The sequence below is a fragment of the Mirounga leonina genome, unplaced genomic scaffold (assembly GCF_011800145.1).
Source record: "Mirounga leonina isolate KUSES-001 unplaced genomic scaffold, KU_Mleo_1.0 Mir_53, whole genome shotgun sequence".
In the NCBI taxonomy this organism is placed as follows: domain Eukaryota; kingdom Metazoa; phylum Chordata; class Mammalia; order Carnivora; family Phocidae; genus Mirounga; species Mirounga leonina.
In genome coordinates, this window is record NW_023270807.1 from 86162096 (window position 1) to 86183658 (window position 21563).

Consider the following 21563-nt stretch of genomic DNA (forward strand, 5'->3'; position numbering starts at 1 on the left):
CAATCCATGAGCCTGATGAATAGTCCTGATTCTGGAAAAAAAAAAAAAAAAAACTAATTGTGTGATACTGAATGAGGGATGTAACTTCTTGGGGCCTCGGGGTGCCTGGGTGGCTCAGTCGGTTAAGTGCCTGCCTTCGGCTCTGGTCACGATCCCAGGGTCCTTGGATTGAGCCCCTCATCTGCTCTCTGCTCTTTGAGAAGTCTGCTTCTCCCTCTCTTCCTCCCCCCACTCAAGCTTGCTCTCTCTTTCTCCTTTTCTGAAATAAATAAATAAAATCTTAAAAAAAAATTAATCTCTCTGTAGACTGAGAGGACTAGAATAGAAAATAGTTCTCGGGCACCTGGGTGGCTCAGCTGGTTAAGCATCTGCCTTTGGCTCAGGTCATGATCCCGGAATCCTGGGATCGAGTCCCGTGTAGGGCTCCCAGCTCAGCGGGGAGCCTGCTTCTCCCTCTGCCTCTCTCTCTTTCTGTCTCTCATGAATAAATAAATAAAATCTTTAAAAAAGGAAATAGTTCTCAACCCTGGTTATAGAATCATTTGGGAAATTATGAAGGAACAACTATAGCTCCCCTAAAAACTTGAGACAGTAGAGTAACAGTGGCATCTAATGGACCCAGCTAAGGATAGCCGATATGCTGTTACCTGCACAACAGTGCTGCCTGCAAACGCGCACACGGCTTTCCAAGGTCTGCCAGGCAGGGGGTGGAAACCTGTTTATTGTTATCTGAGCCCAGAAGCCAATTTTGTTTGCATGAAAATATAAAGTATCTTCATCAAATTTTAATATATTTTCTTTCCCTAGAAATGAAACACTTCTTGTGGTGATTGAGTTACCAAAAAAATACACCTATATGACTACATTTTACATTGTCATGTTCATAGTATGTCTAAGTATTTACGAGAATATAATAGTTTTAGTCCATATTACAAAATACCAATCTAAAATAAAGTATGGACAGTGTGCATTTGCGTATTGTCTTCACTTAAATCCAAACTCATGGGGCGCCTGGGTGGCTCAGTCATTAAGTACCTGCCTTTGGCTCAGGTCATGATCCCTGGGTCCTGGGATCGAGCCCCTCATCGGACTCCCTGTTCACCTGGAAGCCTGCTTTTCCCCATCCCACTGCCCCTGTTTGTGTTCCCTCTCTCGCTATCTCTCTCTGTCAAATAAATAAATAAAATCTTTTAAAAAGATAAAAAAATAAAAAAATCCAAACTCATTCATTCCGAGTAAGGGTAAGCCTTAGACTACTTCATAGTATCTTTTAGTATAGTTGCACCGAAGTTGATACATTGTTTTATCATAAATTATTTTTTGTTTTATTTCTCCTTATTATAGGTAGGACATTTACTAAAGTTTAAAAATAGTGTGTGTATATGGAAAAACTATAAATGATATCTTAGCTAGTAAAGAGATGGTACAAAATATTTATAATTCAAAGGGGTACTGTGTCTGCTGGGTTGAGAGCCACCGGGTGAGATGGTCTCAAAAGACCTCTCCTCATCAAAATGCTGTTATCCTTCTAATGTAAGTGAGGTTGGGGCTCATATGTGGCCAGGGAACTCTCAGAAGTTTAGGGTACTCTTTTTTTTTTTTTTAAACAAATACAGCCATAGATTAGTAAATGATTCTTTAATGGACTGAAAGAGCAATGTCAAAACAAATCCGTCATTCACTAACAAAAATATATTTATCCTTGGGATATTTATCCTTGGGATATTTATCCTTGGGGTAAACATAAGCATGAAATCCTTAGGACTTTTTTAATAAAGTCCTCACCAAAAACAAAGAGCTTTCCCTTCTACTGTTCCGAAGCATGCTTCTGGTACTCTGTGCCCGCTAAGCAGTCACTTACTCAACTGATCAGGTTTAAATGACATTGGAAATGTCACGATACCCATTTTCTCCCCTTCCCATTCCCACTCCGCCTCTTGCACGAAAGCAATCATGGCAATAGTTTTCATTGCCTCTTCAGTTCAGCAAACATTGATTCATAGCTTTTATACCCTCCACATGCCTCAGACTCTCTCTCCAGCACACCTTGAGCGACAGGCTGACTGGCAGCGGGTGCAGGCACAATGCAAGCCTGGGCTGTCAGAGGCCTTCTGCTTTCTTTGCCAGCTGTGGGATGTTTGCAGGGGCCCCTGGGAGATGCTCTGCTAATGAGTTACAGGCTGCCTCATCTATCCAGTGCTTTGACTATCTGCCCAATCTTTCTAAGTTCCTAACCTCATGCTTCCTCTTTCCTCCTACTAGATGTCCTTCTGGGAGACATTGGATATGGGGATAAAACATTCTAATCCCGGGGCCTGCAATCTTGTCAGTGTGTACAACCCAGGGGTCTGTTGCTTTGTTTATCTTTCCTACTTGTCTAGTGGGAGGTTCGGTGAAATGGGAAGGATTCAGATTGTGAGTCTTGGAAAAATATCTGAGTGGTTTGTTGTTGTTTTTTAAAATTCCAGTCATTAATAATAGAGGGCTAAAACTGTCTTACTTGAAAATGAAATTCTGTGCTTTGAATACATTTTTCCGCTCAGATAATAAGGAAGATCATTCACATGTTACTATGTTCTTTTAAAACTCAAATGAGAGGTCAATTAGTGACTGTTTTGTGCAAATTGAGGAGAGCAGCCCAAAGTGTAAGATATCCTTATGTTAAAGATGCAAAGATATGATTTCAGAAGTAGAATCTGCTTGTCCCCATTAAGGCAGGCTTTGTTTTTGACCTAATGAAAAAACTGAAGGAAGAGGAATTTGGGGATAGAAATTTTATGAGTGCTTTCTGTTTTTTTCATAATAGAAATTTCATTTCACATGAGGATGTACGATACACAGAACCCTAACCAAGTCAGATGATGTTTTTATGTGGATACATTACAGTCTGAAGAGAACAGAAGTAAAATGCCCCTCAACTGAGGATGAATGTTATGAAACCTGATCATCATTCTCTGATGGGCTTAGAAGTCACAGGTCCAGTTCCCAGACAATAATAATGTAGATAATCAGAACTAGATTGATTTCTGACCCCTGATGTGGCCATATCTCTCCCCTGAACACAGAGGCCTTCAAAGGGTCCTGTTTATGAAGGAGATTTTCGGTGAGCCAGGGGCTGGGACACTGGTTGAATAATTTCCGTCTCAGTGGAGTTGTTCCTCACAGCTAAGCTTTGTGAGTGTTGGAATGATGTGTGTGTTATATTTGGGGAGGGTCCGAGCTTCAAAGGCTGTTAAACACAGTATGTGGTATCTTACATCACTTCTCAAATCTGTGTGAATTCAGATTTCTTTCTGACAAGGCCTTCCCATTAGAATGGGAAGTTCAAAAGTACAGTGCGGTTTGGATTGACTGTTCAACAATAAACATCCCTGTGAATGAAAAAGTCAAAAGCAATGGCTAAATCTGCTAGTCCTAAAGATCAGATACAAAGCTCTGTCATTTATAAGTTATCATTTATCCATCAACTACAATGTACCTTCTTCCTTCTACTTATTTCCTCTGATCCTGTATGATGGCTGATTATTATCATTACATCTTTGTAAGTCTGAACTTCAGGACCTGCAATAAAGGTCTAGCCAACCAAAAGAGCACAATTTGTCATGTACTGGAATTTGCCTGCTTTACAGAGGCTTTGAATTAAACACATAATTGAAGGGCTTCCTTTGTCTAAACTTTATCCACAGCCATAAAATAGGGAACAGAGAGAGGACTAGAACTATGGTGTTTCAATTGAAACCAAAACACTAAAAGTATTCTACAGTTCAAAAGACTTCTTGAGTAGATAGCCTATCACATCTATGCTAAGCCATAGCTATGGTTAAATAACTAGTTCTCACTGCTAATCTGTGAGGTAATTTATTAATCACAGAAGGTGTAATCAGTTAACTTAACCAAAAAGTTGGTGTTGGACATCATTCTTCTGCTGCATTGTAATCATTCAGTATTTTCAACAGCTCTACAGACACTCAGTTCACGACAGGGTCTTTTCTCATAAGATAAGCATTCTTAAAAGAATAGATTGAAAGAAAATAAAAAGCACTTAGAAAAAAATTTCCACTGACATAACTTTCCATTAAGATAAAGAGTTCTTCCTTAGAAATTAAAAACAAAGAGAAAGAATAAAAGAAGACAGAAACAACAATAACCACAACAAAAACCAACCAGGTTATCAGTTTCCAGCAGCAAAAGAAAAAAAAAAATAAGCCATTGCATATGGAGACTTGGTTTGGAAGACAAGGCATGTCATTGAACTACTCACTGCTGTGATGGGAGAAGTAGGGAAGTGCCTGAATTGTTAAGGTCACTTAAGACTGGTAAATTCTATGACTTGAACATCTTAGACTAACTTGAGCTCCTTCATTTGGGGACAGGTTATTATTGGTGCTTGCAGCTCAGTTTGGTTGAAGAAGGGCCATGTTTTCGTGAGTAGTTGTTTAGAAACTGACCCAGAGTCAGGCATTGGAGAGTCAAAATAGCTGTGCTCTCACCTGGTTCTTTAAAAGCAATAAGTAACAAATAACATGGATCCTGGGGCTTCAATGCGTCCACTAACAAACCTTGATTCTGAGTATTTTGTTGGCTTAAGACGAGGTCTTACATTTTAATATGGAAACAATTGAAAAAGACAGTCATATTGAGAGTCCTTGGAGGTCTAAAATATGGCTCTAAAGACAAGTTCCGTGATTCCATTTGGTGATTATCTCTAATATGCTACCACTCTGATCATACCTTCAGAGAAGTTCCTTTTTGAAAGAAGAAACATTAGAATTTCATCAACTAGAAAACAGAGGTCTTTTCAGATTTATGAGTATTTATTTACTCTATTAGGCAAGAGGAGTGATTACTGCCCCATTTTCTATTCTTCGCACTATGATTTTAGCTACTGATTATGCAGAAAACTGAAGAAGTCAAGCACATTTATGATTAGTTCTACTGCACACATAGCCTTGTAAAACAAAAGGTTTTACTCCAATTGGTTGTAAAATTACTTGATTTGAGTGGGATGTCGTATGTAATGGCTTCCTTAAGTCTACTAAACAACATGATACTCTGTGGGGTAAAACATACTTTGAAATCAGAAATGCATTGAGAAAGAAAATAGCCAGCAGTCATTCCATGCCCCCACATAGTGTTGGTGGCCAAATGCTTGAGGGGAAAACAAATAAAAGCAGTGTCTTCCTTACTGCAAGATTGGATTCGCTTGTTCCGGGTGGTGTGGAAGCCCAGAAAAGGCAAAGAGTCAAGTCCTGCAAGGTCCTGCCTCAAGACAAAACTTGGACTAGGAAATGTCACTTGGCTTTGAGCTACATGAAAGGATGTTTTTCAAATTACTGGGATGAAATCCGACTGAGAATGACAATTCTTGATGGTTTAAGAACACAGGACTTCTCCTCAGTTTTTTTTGTTCGTCTTTCTTAATTTCATCTGTATCACCTGTGCTTCCTTTCTCTCCAAATGTGCCATAAAGACAGGCAGAAAGATCAAAACCAAATTGACCAATTGCACATTATGTGATGTCAAGATACTTTGAAACTACATCTTATTGTCCCCAAATGTTTTCAAGGTCAAGGAGCCAAAGGACCCCAAGTGAGCTTAAAGATTTGGAGCATCCAGCAAATTCAACTCCTTCCTTTAGCATGTCTATTACAATCCTTGAGTCTTTAATATAATTTAAAGCACTTGTCCCCATCGGGAGGTCTCACATTTTGCACAGTTACATTGAAATAGTTGACCTGCCCAAGGAAACTAGAGGAATTTCAAGGGTACATTTCAAGACCCTGTTTCTGTTGATAATAGTGTTCCAGAATTTATATTTATTAATATTGCTTTATTTGGTTCAGACTCCCACAGGAAATCCTGAGGAGTGTACGTTTCTGGCATACTTTATCTTAGATACTTCCATCCCTTTGGTCTTGCATCCTGATTGCTAGACTGAAGAGTACCTCTGAAAGCCTCTGCTCTTTAATAGAGCTGAGGATGACAACAAGCAGGAACTTCAACACTCCAGGAAGACAATCTATCTACTTTCTCCACTTATCATTAAAATGTCTTAGAGATGTAGGTCATAACTGGAAACCTATAAATGATGTCTGTGTAGTAAGCACTTCCCACAGAGCTGGAGTCCCAAGTGATTAAAATTTATCACATTGTTCTTATGGTTACAAATACTGCTGATACGTGTCATTGCTTAGAAAGTACTATTCATAACATTTTGATTTCAGTCCAAATAGTTTTTTTCCCGAATTTCCCATAAAATGCTCTTGATCTTTTTTTTTTTAAAGGTCTAATCTGCTTCTCCTTTGAAAGAACAAAGAAAAGGGCCTGATTGTTCTGTAGTTTAAATTTTGTTTAGTGTGATATATTTATTGCCTGGTGGGATGCATCTAATTTTCCACTGGCTTTTCTGAGAAAGTAATTAGGGTAGAACTCAATCCTATGCAACATGCAGGCTCTAAATGCTTTCATGAATTAAAAGTTATGGTGCTTAGTATGTGGCTCTATTAAAATGATATGCAACCACAAGACCTCATATTTAAGCAGTGTTTTGTTTTTCAAAACTCCATGCTTTGAATGGACAAACGTAACATTCCATTAGATAACATAGCATGCACCAAAATGCTTTAGAGTAGGCCCTGAATATGGTAGGGGTTTGTCAGAACACAGGATAACGAGGCAGTCTCTCTTTTAGTCTTCTCGAGAGCTAAAGATCTAAAGTTCTGTCAACATGGTTTCCTAACCCTCATGCACTTCGCCATGCCCCTGAGAGTTCATAACTTAAGACCTAGGGCTAACGCAGGGTGTCCTCAGACATTCAGCTCTGACAAGGTTTTGGTTTTGTTTTTTGTTTTTTGTTTTACCTGGAAAGCAGTGGATTGAACTGGCTTATATTTATTGAGAAAATAAGACAGTGAAGACAGCATACCACCTGCTTTCCTGCCTACATGTCTGTTTCCTGAAAGAGAAGTTGAGGCAACTCTGGCTGGACAAATCTGGTTTGAGTTTTTATAACTGATTTCTAAGTTCTGGAACTAAGTGTACCTTGTAGTAGTATTGAAATATCAAGAAAGGAAAGAAAGCAAGATACTAATGGAATTTAACGCCAAGAGTCTTTAACTCAGAAATATATTAAAACTCTTATTATGATTTTGACTCCTTAGTTACGAAAAGTCCAATACCATCTAACCATTTTAACCAACTAATATACACAATATTGTACGAAAATTTAACATTCTACATATTATATTTTAATGTAATTTAACATTATAAGGGATCCTATTTAAAGATGCCCAAAATATTTACCTCATCGTTTTAGAAATAAATGAAAAAATAAAATGTGAGCTTCTTCACTTAGAATTCAGTGGTCAAGAGTATTTGGGGGTTAAGTAGGCAAATGGCCAGATCTGGGATTTTTTTTTTTCTCCAAAACAAAATGTACTAGTTCTCTCCATTGCTAACATAGTTGGCTCCATGTAGCTTTTGGAGCAAATCTCTTTTTGTATAATTATCTTGCAGTTCAGAGTTATTTTGTAGTGGGGGCGGGGGGAAGCCAGCTGGTGACTAGCTAAAATGAAATAGAAGGGGTGTTGATAGAAAGTGGGAAAAAAAGAATCATAGAATTGATTTTATGAATCTTATTAAAACAAACTCCAAGTGACTGACTTACTTTGTTATATGGGTATTTTATAATATCAAATGTTCTTGGAAACAAGTGAACCATTTTCTGGGACCTGACAAGCATTAGTTATCTAGAGGTTTTTCATTGTATGATAAAAGACTGGAAAGACACACTAGCATATAAGTGCAACCAACACAAAATTTGTGATTGTAATGGAATTTTACAGTGAAAGTACTTTATACACTGCTTCGATCAGGGTTTTATGTGTATTTTTTTATAACTCATTTAGCCCATTTATATTGAGAATTATATTGAAAAGACATGTATGTAGACAAGATGACCCAATGACCAGAAAAACAAGCCACATCTCCTTGATACCTGAACATCATAATTGAAATTTCCCCTCAATCAACCTGTTGCTTTATTTATGTGATTGTTTTTTGTTTTGTTATGTCACTGAATTTCCTGAAATAACTGATTGTTTTAGAAGATATACATCCCAGGATAATATATATAAATATTTTAAACATCCTTTTTATTTGTTTGTTTGTTTATTGAGATTTTTTAATTATGTTGTGTTAGTCACCATACAGTACATCATTAGTTTTTGATGTACTGTTCCATGATTCATTGTTTGCATATAACACCCAGTGCTCCATTCAATACGTGCCCTCTTTAATACCCATCACCAGGCTCACCCATCCCCTCACCCCCTCCCCTCTAAAACCCTCGGTTTGTTTCTCAGAGTCCATGGTCTCTCATGGTTCGTCTCCTCCTCCATTTCCCACCCCTTCATTTTCCCCTTCCTTCTCCTAAAATTTGTATGGAATCAGAAAAGACCCCGAATCACCAAGGAAATGTTGAAAAAGAAAAACAAAGCTGGGAGCATCACGTTGCCTGATTTCAAGCTGTATTACACAGCTGTGATCACCAAGACAGTATGGTACTGGCACAAAAACAGACACATAGACCAGTGGAACAGAATAGAGAGCCCAGATATGGACCCTCAACTCTATAGTCAAATAATCTTCAACAAAGCAGGAAAAAATATGCAATGGAAAAAAGACAGTCTCTTCAAATAAATGGTGCTGGGAAAATTGGACAGCTATATACAGAAGAATGAAACTCAACCATCCTCTTGCACCAACACAAAGATAAACTCAAAATGGATGAAAGACCTCAATGTGAGACAAGAATCCATCAAAATCCTAGAGGAGAACATAGGTAGTAACCTCTTCGACATCGGCCACAGCAACTTCTTTCAAGACACGTCCCCAAAGGCAAGGGAAACAAAAGCGAAAATGAACTTTTGGGACTTCATCAAGCTAAAAAGCTTTTGCACAGCAAAGGAAACAGTCAACAAAACAAAGAGGCAACCCATGGAATGGGAGAAGATTTCTGCAAATGATACTACAGACAAAGGGCTGATATCCAAGATGTATAAAGAACTTCTCAAACTCAACACCCAAAAAAACAAATAATCAAATTAAACATCCTTATAATTGTAGAATACCAGATGTAGAAGGAACAAGATCCACTGTGTTAAGTCATTTCTATTCAGCCTGTCCCACAGGTGAGAGGTGCTGATCCCCTCAGACAGCCCATTCTATCTACACAAGAGTGACTATAAGTCTAGCCTTATATGGAAATTTCTATGAATTGGTCTGTGTATACATTTGACAACAGAGACTAAACCTTTTCCTCTTTAACGATAAAGTTCTTCTTTCCTCCAGATAAAAAATCTACTGTTCCAGCAGTTTTCCTTCTTTTGACACAGTTTTATATCTATCCTCTCACAAAGTACATATTTTATTTTTGAAAGCATGCTCTCTTAAAGTGTGGTACCTAGATATGAACTCAGGATTAAAAAAAAAAAAAGTTTTGACTACTGTGGAATGTTGACTGGGATTATTCCAACTTCTTTAGCCTAAGAAGTTTACTCCAAAATTGACTTAAATTCTACTAAACTTATGGGAGCCCCACCACTCTGTTGACTCATAATTAATTCACATCATAGTTTTTAAGTTATATTAAAAAGCCTTGGCCATTTTTTTCCAGCATTTACAATACGAACTATTTTCCCACTTTGTTTTCTTAACCCAGGTACAGGGCTGTGTATTTACTGGTTATTTTCACTAAAATTCATTCTGTGAGATTCAGCTACTGGTCCAGCTTGTCCAGCTCATCTGGAGCCTAGTGTTATCATCATAGGATTCAATAAAACCCCAGCTCATTTGACAAGATGTCTGCCAAACCATTGAAAACAACATCCAGAAAGCAACCCATTCTAATACGTTAAACTCTAGCCCTTCAACCATCCTTGCTGATATTTAAATCTTTCCTCGGGTAAGGCAAGATCTCAAATATACCATGATTTAAAAATGGACTTACTCTTTGTCAATTCACATCCTTAAATTACTAATGGCACTTTATTTTTAAGCAAGAATAGCATGCTTACCAAAGTAAAAATAACCCAGGACAACAATGAATCCAAGTGATTCATTATGACCAGCATCTACTTTTGGTTATTTATCTGGTCTTTACATGGAAGTGTTGATGATGAAACTCAGATTGTGTTTACCACACTTAGATTTTTTGTCTTTCCTTAACCTCATCCAAAGTGAAGACAGGCTTAAGCAAAAGCAAATTGTTATTTATTAAATAACAATAAAACCAACACAAACTCTCCAAGTCAAATAGAAATTTTACATGTGATAGTTTCAAAATATGCTTCACATAGGACTCATGCCATTGTTCATTAGATACTACGAAATAATAAAAATTAAAAAAAAATTGTTGGTAAAATGTAATGTAAAATAACTTTCCCCAGAAGCACACTCACACACTAATCATAGAGAAAGAAGTCTTTGCATTTAACTTTAAAATGTACGATCATCAAAATGCTTGGGCAGCCCCATGTGTAGGAGTGATAGGTCTCGCACATATTTATGAGCTGCCTTAAATCCTTTCTGGAGCAAGGAGAAAAGTAAATAAAAGACACAGTCACATATTTAATGAGGAGGGAGAGAAAACTCTAAATTGGTATGCAGTCACTGCTTTCACAAACCATTTTATTTCAAGAACGTTATATTGAAATATTTCAGTGCTTCATTTCAGCAGACACGACCAATGTAGGGGCCATGCTACACCCTTCAGTGTCACAGATACATTGGACAGGCATCGTTAAGCAAAAATACAGTAACAAAATAGCTTTTTTTAAAAAAAAATCCATTACCCTTCAAATTCAAATAAATGCCGAAATGCCACCTGCCATCCTCAGTGTGACTCCTAATTATCCTCATGGGGTACTCCTTCTTCTGTGACTCTGGGAAGAATTCCAGGTGACTGAGTCAGAGCAGAATAATTTTGGTTTACTTTAGATAGGATTTGCACGGGGATAATACAATTCCAACCGCCCTTTTTTCTCACTTAAAAATTAAAGAGGGAACATATATATATATATACCATATTTTTATATAAATGTATTCTGCTGATTTTATTTCATTTCCCCCTCTCTCACCTTCGTATGTCCTTCTCTTTTTTCATTTTTGCAGAAAAGAATAATCAAACACTAATAATCTCTTTGAAAGTTTGTTGGAAGTCATTTTATTATATGACTCTTTGAACAGAAAGTCCTTTTCACTAGAGAGTGTTCAGTTCTTTTTCAATTGCTTGTTGTTTTTAGCTCGGCATAAATTACCCCAGCCATAGGATAAACAGATATTCTTTGGTTAGGGGAATTCTGTTTTGAATGCTGCTTATTCCACCCAAAGAAAAGAGTAGATCCCCCAATTTTAAGCCTCGGGCTAAGTTACTCAGCATCCCTCCTCACATACTACACTCCTAGCCTCACACACTACACTGCAAAGAGCCCCAAAGGCATACCAGGGCCAAATTAACCAAACAACCCTAAAGAATGCCCAGTGAATTGGAATTTCAGATAAACAACAAAAACATGTGTTAGTATAAGTATGTTCTAAGTATTGCGTTAGTATACTTCTGCTAACACATAATTGGATATTTCTCTGAAATTCAAATTTAACTGGGTGCCCTATATTCTATCTGGCAATCCTACAAATATATCTTGTATGCCATTGTTTTAAGCCATTTTATGCAGATTTCTCTCCTGCCTCAGATGACCGCTGTGCCTCGTCAACATGGAAGACTCACTCAACTGGCTCTTTGTCCTCCTCCATGAAATCTTGGCTGACCTGCTTCATCCCAACCCCAGCAGAGCTAATCAATCCCAACTTTGTGCTGCCTCTGTGCCATGTACCTACCTGAGCATAACTGAGTGACAAGCAGTATCTCACCATTTGTGTGTGTCTTGCGGTGAGGTCGTTGGGACACAGGACACTTTACTCATCTGCACACCCAATGCTAGAATAAGCAGACACCACAGAAGAACTTCCAGATCGGGTAAGAGTAGAGAGTTGGAGCCAGACAAAACCATTGGAACCCCTGGCCACTGCCACTCTGTAATTTAGACTGCGGTCAACACAGACTCTCAGGGCCTGAAGTCTCTCATCTACATATTTTTTAAAAATAAAATGCCCCTGACCAAGTAATTGTTGAAAATTAAATGAAGTCATTTATATATAAAGGAACCATCATTAAGCAGAGTGACCAAAATAGTGACCCTCTAATCCCACTCTCTTTGTTAAAGTAAGAAATGCTTTCAGAGGTACATTGTCTTTTTTTTTTTTTTTTTTTTTTTTTTTTTGGTTATCTCTGGAGAACTTCAATTTCAATTTTCAAATCAAGTTTTAAATTGTGCCCAACTATGGCCTTATATACTCCACTTTTAATAATATATGCTATGCCAACTTATTCTCAAGTTCTGATTTAAAGCCTTGCTTTTAGATGTTGTTCTTTTACAATCAAATAGCACTTCCAATCAGACCATATAAAATGAGCAAAACTCTGCTCTCAAAAGCTAGCAAAGGAAGAGAGTTTCTAAAAATTACTCTTGTCTCATGTGTCTGACTCACATTTATCTAAAAATAAAAGGAAAACTAGGAGAAAAAATAAACGAACAGAGGATAATGTGAAGCTTCATGTCTCTAAGTCAGATAACAAGATAATTTTTCTGCAAGCTCTATATTTCACTTTACTTTCCACAATGACCTTTCCACCCCCTAGCCCTATCACTGGAATATAAATCCATTAATGAGGAATTTTTTCTTCCCCTGTCCTTTTTCATATCAATCTCAGCAGGATGCTAGACTGTTCTTTGAGTTCATTCACTTTATAGCCATTAAAAAGAAAATATAGTCTGGAGACGGCCTGTCTCCAATTGGTTAAGCAGAGGATGTAAGAAGAAATTCCTGAGTTTCCAGCTTTCATCTACCACTGATTTTCTGTGCAAACCCAGAGGAAATTTCAAAAACTCCTTTTCAGAAAATCTGTGAAATGGGTGAATTATTTAAAAAACATCATTCATGGATGCAATTTCTTAGCAGAAAACAAAAAGTCGTTAAAAGATTAATGTTTACAGTTAATGGTTTTGAAAACATGCTTGCCTGACTTGGGGCACCATAGGATTTTACACTATTGCTTATTAGATGCTATAAAATGATAACAAAAATAACACCAGTAGAATGTAATGGCTACCACAACTTTCCCCAGAAGTTCACACATTCTAATCTAACCTTTAAAGATAAAGAAACTAGGGGCACTTGGGTGGTGCAGTCAGGTGAGAGCAACCCACTCTTGATTTCAGCTCAGGTCATGATCTCAAGGTTGTGAGATGGAGCCCAACTCTGGGCTCCCTGATCAGCATGGAGTCTGCTAGGGTTTCTCGCTCATTTTCCCTCTGCACCTCCTGCTCATGCTCTCTCTCTAGAAATAAATACACGAGACTTAAAAAAAAGATAAACTAGAGGAATCTAGTGAAAAACCTAGTTGAAAAATTTAGTTGAAAAAATAGAGAAGAATACGTAGGAAACGTCAGAATAAATTGACAAACATCTTAAGATATATAGAGGGTGGTTCAATTCATTCAACCATTTACTTACTCATTCCTCAAATGTTTAGTGAGCACATACTATAAGCAAAGCTCAATGAGATACTTTTTTTGAGTTTAATTTCCCCAATTTCCTAATGACGATGGAACTATACTAGTAAAACATATAAAATATATAGCTCAAGGGTTAATAATAACTTAATGTTTTGAAATTCATCCTCTAAGAGTTTTATTAAGATTAGCATTTGGGGCACCTGGGAGGCACAGTCGGTTAAATTTCTGACTCTTGGTTTTGGCTCAGGTCATGATCTCAGGGTTGTGAGATCAAGCCCCACATGGGGCTCTGTGCCCAGTGCGGAATCTGCCTGAGATCCTTTTGCCTTCTTCCTCTGCCCCTCCCGCTGGTGCACTCTCTCTCTCAAATAAATAAATAAGTATTAAAAAAAAAAAAAAAGATGAGCATTCACAGAGCTTTGCCGCCTCACAGATAACCTTTGTACTTTCAGAGCAGCATGGCCTTCTCCTGAAGACGCAAGTGACTTTCCCTCAACACTGTGTATGCCCAATGATACTGCCTTCTCTGCAAAGTAAACTACAGGGGTTACTAAAAACTTCAAAGACATTCCTGATCTTGAAATTGTCTGATATTAAAGGAGTCTGTAAGGGAGTAGGCTCACCAAGTCACACAGTTTCTGAGGAGCTCAGTGCTGGCCTGGCTCCAATATCCAACAACAATATTTTCTGTTTGCTTGTTATATGCAGTGCTGTAGTACATTTTTCCTTCTGCCAGTTGGACATCAAATATATAAACGTAATGTAATGAAAAACTCAAAAGCTTCCCCGGAATGTCTATTTGATAACACTTAGTAAGACATAAGCCATACCGAGAAAAGATGAACAATACTTTGAGATCGAAATTCTAACATTCTCAGGGGTATCTTGTACGATTAAACTTAGAGCTGTTTCTTTAGAGTAGGTATGTATATATATATTTTTTAATCTCTTTCACATTTGTACATTTCTTTTTTTTTATTCTTATGTTAATCCCCATACATTACATCATTAGTTCTAGATGAAGTGTTCCATGATTCATTGTTTGTCCATAACACCCAGTGCTCCATGCAGAATGTGCCCTCCTCAATACCCACCACCAGGCTAACCCATCCTCCCACACCCCTCCCCTCTAGAACCCTCAGTTTGTATATTTTAAAAGAAAAGGGGAGCAGAATGTATGCAGGTACGTACAACTCTGTGTTTTCCTTGAAGTAGCTTTTTCAAGATGGCTTCAGAATTCCATTGTGGGACCACATCCATGCACATAATCTGGAATGATGACTTGTGCTCTTCCCAGGAAGGCCTTACCAGCTAGTAGCCACAGAAGACACACACAGAGCAGAGAGAGAGACAAAGTGAGATCAACGGGGTCAATCCAGGGTATCAATAAATGTCATAACTCTGTCATCTCACATCTAGGTAAATTTCTTCCAATTAAAGGAGGGAAAGATCTTGAAATAACAAAACTTTACCATGAAGATCTCAGCAAGGTATACTGAACACCCAGCACAGGTAACCTTGTGGCAGGGAGAAGCCTCTGAAACTGATCAGAACCACCCTGTCTGTTAGAGGTGCTCTCATTACACTGCATGTAGGAGCCACAAAAATAAAACCTCACATCCTCATCCTAAAAGCATGATCCTAATGAAAATCAGGAAAGCAATCTAAAAGAGATGAAGTATACTTTTACTACACTGCTTGAATTTTTGTAATAAGCATGAATCATTTTTACAAAAACAGTAAAAACATTCCTAAAGAGAAGAGAGAAAGGATGGGAGGGAGGGAGGGATGGAGGGAAGAAAGGAGGAAATTTGCTTTACCCTTTGAGAATGGATACTCCCAGGAGCCTGCAGATTGCAAGACTAAGGAACACAACCCTGTACCTGTAACCATATGCCTGTCTCTATTTTTTTAAGATTTTATTTATTTATTTATTTATCAGAGAGAGATCCATGAGCAGGGGGGAGGGGATAGAGGGAGAAGCATGCTCCCCAATGAGCAGGGAGCTTGATGCGGGACTTGATCCCAGGACCCTAGGATCATGACCTGAGCTGAAAGCAGACGCTTAACTGACTGAGCCCGCCAGGCAACCACCATATGGCTCTCTAAAGTACTTCATGATTTCTGAACCCAGATTCTGAATCCTGCAGCCATACAGACTAGTGTAGGAACCTTGATTTAGCTTTCGTTTACCCTTAGTTTCTCAAGAATTCACTTTGAGTACCACCACATAGAGCACTGAAGAGGACAAAGAAACCCCTCCAACTTCAGAGAAATAGCCAAGAGGATTCTCACTCATTTTTTCCACACTGATGGGAAATAATCATTCTTACCTCTTTCTCTCTCCCTCCAGAGGCTCATGGCTCTTTGTAGACACAACTAGAGAGATTGAACGGTTTCTCCCATATTTTCAGGTCAAGGGGGCAAGGCCAGAGTTGTTCAGATGTTTACTGAATGCCTAATAAGCACAAAAACAGTGTACTTGGCACTATACAGGTCAAAAGAAATAAAAGATGTGGTTCCCACTGGAGCAAGAAAAATATATAAGAAAAAAAATGGCGTAGAGATTTCATAAGGTTATTGCTAAAGGCAAATGTACAGACCACAAGAGCTTTCCTGACCAATATAGTGCATTTAATATGCACTGTTTTCTTTAAAATGCATTCATCAACAACTGTTAAATGTACATATAATTGCATGCACGTATATACATACGCACAATCACCAGTCTATTAGAATAAAATGTTTTAAAATAATCAGAAGTTATAAAAAGTTATAAAAAGCTTAAACAATTATAAGGAGAGCAGAGATTAAGAATAGGTGACATTTATTGAGTATTTTTACTACTCCAGGTACTGTGTTAAGTGTTCTATATGCTTTGGCTCAATTAATTCTTGCAACAAACTAATGGGATAGGGATTGTTACCTTTTATAACTGAGGAAACCAAGACTTAGAAAAGATTAAGTAATTTTTCTAAGATGTCACAACTAACCCCATGTTCCTGAAGCATTTGGTGATGTATTAGAGAACTGTGGTCAACGTCGTACAGACACAACACTAGTCTGTTCTTAGGAAACTTAGTGTTTTGGGCCCCTGGGTGGCTCAGTCGGTTAAGCATCTGCCTTCAGCTCACGTCATGATCTGGGGTCCTGGGATTGAGCCCCACATCGGGCTCCCTGCTGAGCAGGGAGTCTGCTTCTCCCTCTCCTTCTGATCCTCCCCCTGCTTGTGCTCTCTCTCTCTCAAATAAATAAATAAAATCTTAAAAAAAAAAAAAAAGAAAACTTAGTGTTTCAAAAAAACTCAAGAGTGCCATGCAGCCAGCCTCATTAATCTTATCAGAAGACAATGATTATAAGCAAGACTCAAGAGTGTATTAACAAACTGGCTCATAAATAGGATTAACTGAGAAAAAATTTTTGAAGGCAATGGACCTTTCAATGGACAGATTGGAAACAATCTGTAAAGAAAAGCATACGGACAATTCATTCATATTGCATCATCCAACTCTTACTGAACACCCAAAGTTTGCAAGTCCCTTCCTTCGTTGATGATAATAGAGATACGAAAATGATAACTAGCTGCCTTCAGGAGATAATCAGAAACCTGTGGGAGATGATGGGATGCTGGGAAGGTGAAGAGAGAGGATACAGACAATACGATAGGTAGTAAGTCTTATTCTGGAGATATGAGCAAGTGTGGAAGAGGTGTAGAACCACGCAGTCCAGCCGCTAAAGCTGGGAATGGATTTGCAGAGGCAGTCTGAGCTGATCTGGACCTAACAGACTGGCACATTTGACCTGAAAAATAAAGGGTGGGGAACATGTCTTACAGAGAACTAGGTACAAATGCATGAACATTATGAGGTCAGGTTTTTCATGGGAGAAAAACTAAGCACATCTAAAATGGAACAAAGTGAGGAAGTACTTAGGGTAAGGTTTGCCACGGCCTGCAGGAAAATAGGGCAATGAGGGAAAGACATAGTTAGGGTGAGAAGGGGGGACAAAGAAAGAATGGTTAAGAAATTATGGCTGATCATCAAGAATCAGAAGAACCAAATGCTTCTCCTTTTCTAGCTCAGAAAAAGGCATCATAATTCATTTGGTTGTTCAACCCAGAAACTGAAATGTCTTGGGTGCCCCTCATTCCCTATACCTTATCGGCCATCAATCCTTGGGTTCTGCTTCCTAAACCTCTCTCCTGTCTGCTCACTTCCCTGCACCTTCATTGTTACTGAACTCGGACAGGGCTCTTGCCTCCTAACTGTGCCCTCCAGCCTATTCATCCTCCTTGGCCAGCATGACCTTCGTGAAAACACAAATCCAATCATGTCCCTCTCCAGGGGCTTTCCAGTGCCCTTAAGGTAAAGTGCAGACTGGTTCTCATGCTTCACAAAGCCCAGCCTCTACTTACTGTTCCCCATCCCAGGTCCCCACTCCCAGCTCCCAGCTCCACCACTCCCACAAACACACACTCTCTGCGATCCACTCCTGCTGAGTCACTTCCCTTTCTTGAGGTCCATCAGGCACTGTCTTCTCCAGACTTCTATTCATGCCATTGTCTCTGTTGAAACACTTTCTCCAGGTCTCACTTGGCTGACTTCAACGCATCCTGTAGGTCCTGACTTACCAGCCACTGTTTCTCGGAAACCTTCCCTGATCTTCCCAGCTGGATTAAGCATCCTCCCTCGATGACTGCCTGACACATCGTTCTTCCTTTTCCCCAGCATTTAGAGATCACGTGTTTACTTATCTGTATTCTCAAATTGACTAGTTCCAAAGAGCAGGACCACATCCATCTCATTCATTTTATATCCCTTAGTAGCTGGCACATGTTAGAACAGTAAATGAATGACTGCACGAATCTTCCTGACTCTGGGCCAATACTGAAGGGAAAAGAGAGTGGATGAATCAAAAGAGGATCAGCGACGAACTCCAAGAGCAAACCAGTAGGACAGCTCAGGTTTAGTCAACGTTGATCCAGCAGGTTCCTAATAAAATCAGGCTGGGGGTGCCAAGGTGTTTTGTCTGCTTGCATCTGACCACACAGCTTAGTGAAAGCCAAGAAACTGAATGTCCCTTCAGAACTGAGAAAGGGTCTCTTTATAGCTGGGGTTCAGAATGTCCCATAAAGAAAAAAGCTTGCATGTGAAGGTTGGGCCAAGTTGAGGGTAAGAAAGTTAAGAAAGATACTGCGGTGAAATCCAGGTCTCCTACTCCTCCGCCATCTTGTTCTGCGAGAAAGACATGTATCGTATGATCTCACTGATATGAGGAATTCTTAATTGCAGGAAACAAACTGAGGGTTGCTGGAGTGGGGGGTGGGGTGGGAGGGATGGGGTAACTGGGTGATAGACACTGGGGAGGGTATGTGCTCTGGTAAGCGCTGTGAATTGTGCAAGACTGTTGAATCTCAGATCTGTACCTCTGAAACAAATAATGCAATATATGTTAAGAAAAAAAAAAAAAGAAGAAGAAGAAGAAGGTAGCGGGAGGGAAAGAATGAAGCGGGGGAAATCGGAGGGGTAGACGAACCATGAGAGATGATGGACTCTGAAAAACAAATTGAAGGTTCTAGAGGGGAGGGGGGTGGGAGGATGGGTTAGCCTGGTGGTGGGTATTGAGGAGGGCACATTCTGCATAGAGCACTGGGTGTTATGCACAAACAATGAATCATGGAACACTTCATCTAAAACTAATGATGTAATGTATGGGGATTAGCATAAGAATAAATAAATAAATAAATAAATAAATAAATAAATAAATAAATAAATAAAAAAGAAAGATACTGCGGAATATGATCTGGTTTGGCAGATAGGAGAAAGATAGAAATTGGTTTTTACTTTTCTACTGTAAGAAAATACCTAAAATATGGGACATCCTATTATAAGCAGTGTAATAGATAGCAATTATAACTTACTCCCTAAAATAATATGTCCTTCACAAAGAAATGCCAGCACCTAGTTGTATCATCTCCTAATTTGAAATAGTCTCTCTTTCCCCATCCTCAACTTTGCACCTGAACTTCAATTCATTCTTTCACTGTAGCAATCTTTCCTGGTGTTTATCAGAGTCTCTGTGCTGGTTTGAATAAAGTGAAGAGCAAAACCAAATGCACCAAGCTCCCTTCCCTCAATAAGGAAAGTAGAAGGCCCCAGATTTGGCTTAGTGAAAATTCAAATAAATATCTGGATATTTGGAAAGGTCAGAGGAAAGGACAGGAAATGACACTAGATAAACGAGTGCAGGGGTACCTGACAGAGGCATCAGTAATGTACACTGCACTTCTGGCTTTAGATCTGTATCTCTTCCATGCAGTTGGTGATTGGTCGCTTTGCAGCATCTGTCTAGAGGTAGGAAAAGCTGGACATTATCTGGGCTTTACATTGTGTAAAAAGTCTGATAACACTTTCTGTTTTTCAGGAATAATTTAAGCTTTTCTGAACTTTTTTGGGTAAAAGCACACTTAATCATCATGCAGCAAAGTTGGAAGCTAGCCAAATGCAGGACAATCAAAGGGCTTTCTCTCAAAAAGCCCTGAGCCGGATACCTCAGCTTTGGATAAGTACTAGCGGGAGAAATGCAAGGACCCTGGTTCTGGAAATCTTCAAAAACCTTCTGAGTTAAAGCAGATCCTTCTACCCTTTGGAGTAAAACTCAAGACTGGAGCATGAAAAGGAGTGAATAGTGCACAAATAATTTTTATTTAATACACGGGGAATATGAAAGTTTACAATCACAAGCGTAAAGATCATTCTTAAACAAGAATTTCTTCCTTAATTGACTTGTCTGAATGTCTTTCCTCCCTTCCCCCGCCCAAATAAACTAAACTATTACTAACTTTGGCAGTTTTATACTAAAATGCAAGGTTATATATAATCTGGGAAAACCTAAGATAAGCACATCCTTCCTAATTGCTCTAAGTTATGTTTCTTGTAACTCCTCATGTTAGAGACTCACACTGTATTTTCAGGGTATTTATCACATTTTATGCCTCTAACTCTGGTGCTGGGCCTTTTGGGGCCTATTCTAGGGAAGGTGATAGAGAGACAATTTAAGTGAATCCCTCCTTCCTTAACAAACAAAACTAACTGCCAATGCTCCAATGTCATCAGCCAGATAATTTGTTCCTTCATTGATAGTAAAGCACTCATTTTATTTTATGGACGATAGTGAAAAGAAAGAGAAATCAAGGATTAGGAAATGTGTTGGGTGAGAGTCACTGGTTCTAATTCAGCTTTGTCCTTGATTGTAGTTTATTCTGTGCCTTGCTTGCTTTACAACTGTGGGTTGGTATTAAAATGTTATCCAAACCTCATTCTAAAATTCCGGGAGTTCTCGACCTATTTTAGAGGTATACCAGAAAAAAAGTATATAGAATTGTTCTTCCATAACAAATATCACTGGTTTGTCCTCAAGTTTACTTCACACTTCTTCTTTTTTAAAAAATAGTCACCTATGGGGCGCCTGGGTGGCTCAATTGTTAAGCGTCTTCCTTCGGCTCAGGTCATGATCCCAGGGTCCTGGGATCGAGCCCCACATCAGGCTCCTTGCTCAGCGGGAAGCCTGCTTCTCCCTCTCCCATTCCCCCTGCTTGTGTTCCCTCTCTCGCTGTGTCTCTCTCTGTCAAATAAATAAAATCTTTAAAAAACAATAAAAAAAAATAAAAATAGTCACCTATGTTTTAATACTTTCATAATCTAATATTTTAAAATGCTGATCTACTTGGCACTTTAGAAATGTTAAAATTTAATACAAGGCAAAATTACAATCTCAAATATTAATTAAATAAACATTAATTCATACCTATAAAAAAAACTTTAAATGGCCTTGTCTTTTAAGTTTTTAATTTCCCAAAATATGTCAGAATACATATTCCTACTTAAAGGCTTTGAAGATTTGACTGAGCTGTAAATGTGGTAAGAC

At 38.6% G+C, this 21563-nt stretch overlaps 1 pseudogene; it reads right to left on the reverse strand.

Moving 5' to 3' along the window:
- The window catches only part of LOC118001372, a 92802-nt pseudogene extending 74457 nt beyond the window's left edge, over positions 1-18345 (reverse strand).
- Positions 18346-21563: the final 3218 nt, after the last annotated feature.